Raw genomic sequence first — 1,369 nt, forward strand, 5'->3', positions numbered from 1 at the left:
GGCACAGAAGGGAGGGTAGGAATATAATGAGGAAGCCTTTATGGGTGGGCTTGATTATCTTCGCCTGAACCCACGAACTTGTAGAATACTATACAAATTACTGAAATTCCCAGAGGTACTCGGCACACTAAGGATATTGTATGAGGGACAGTGGTAACTCTGGTATCTTATGTCAAAAGATAAAAGACGAATCGCTGGCTCCTGGAATAGAGAGCCAGCATCTAGCTATTCTATATAGACAACGGGCAGCCATCCTCCCCTCACTCTATGAGCGAGGGTAGCCGAAGCAACTCCGCAGTGGCGCTGCATTGATCTGCCAGAAGGAATCCAGACCCCGTATAGAAACAGGATTCTCATATCTCATCAATCGGATCCTCTTCTATTGCATCCGAATGATGTCATAGGGTGGTTGGAAACCGGTTCGGACACCTGCGTGATGTCATGGGATTATCCGAGGGAAACGATGGGCCGTGTGGAGCCGTCACGGGGCCTTGGCACAACCAAGGGTGTGACACAGTCTTTTCTCAAACATTTAATATAAAATTTTTTAAAGAAACTTCAGAGATCTCTTTTTAATATCTTTTTTAAAAATTATCTGCAAATCTTTTAAAAAAGATGTTAGAGATAGATGCAAAACCTCTTCATTGGTTTTGAATGTTTTATCAACATTAATAGAAAATACAAAATCTGTCATTTTATTAATTTAAATATGTATTTATTTATTTTTATTTTCTTTATTTGATTTTATTTCACTTCTCATATTTCATTCCGGCTCAGAAGCTTTATTGATATTGTTTATTATATTTTTATTTAAAATTTATCTGATTTACACTCATAATATGAAATTTTCTTTGTATGTCTTTCTTTATTTATGTCTTTATTTATTTATTTGCTCTTCCTCTTTTTTTCTTTGTTTCTCACTTTGATTTTTCTTCAAATCATTACAGTTTATCTATTTTATCTAGTTTTGAAGAAAAGTATAAACAGTCTTCCCGATTCTGAATATTCATATATATATTTTTAAACTGTAATAAATCATTGATTGAAATTTTCATTCACATTTCTATAAAAACTCTGTCACTCTTCTCTATTCTGAAATCACTGAAGAAGAGTGGAAATTCAAAAAAAAAAAAAAAAAAAAAGATTAACAGATTGCAACATCATCTTAATCATCTTTATGAAAGTGAAGAGTGGAGTTGAGAAGCTGATGGGTAAATATCGATTTAAAATTAATTATAGTGTGAAGAAGAAGACCAATTTACTTTTATAAATAATCGATCCTTCCATCTGTTCGATATTTTCTTTTGTGATTGGGAAGATGGCAGCATCTCCATCAAACTCTTTGTTTATTCCAGGAAAGAAAATTTCC

This window comes from Histoplasma capsulatum, genomic scaffold, assembly GCF_000149585.1.
Source record: "Histoplasma capsulatum NAm1 scaffold_5 genomic scaffold, whole genome shotgun sequence".
Classification (NCBI taxonomy): Eukaryota; Fungi; Ascomycota; class Eurotiomycetes; order Onygenales; family Ajellomycetaceae; genus Histoplasma; species Histoplasma mississippiense.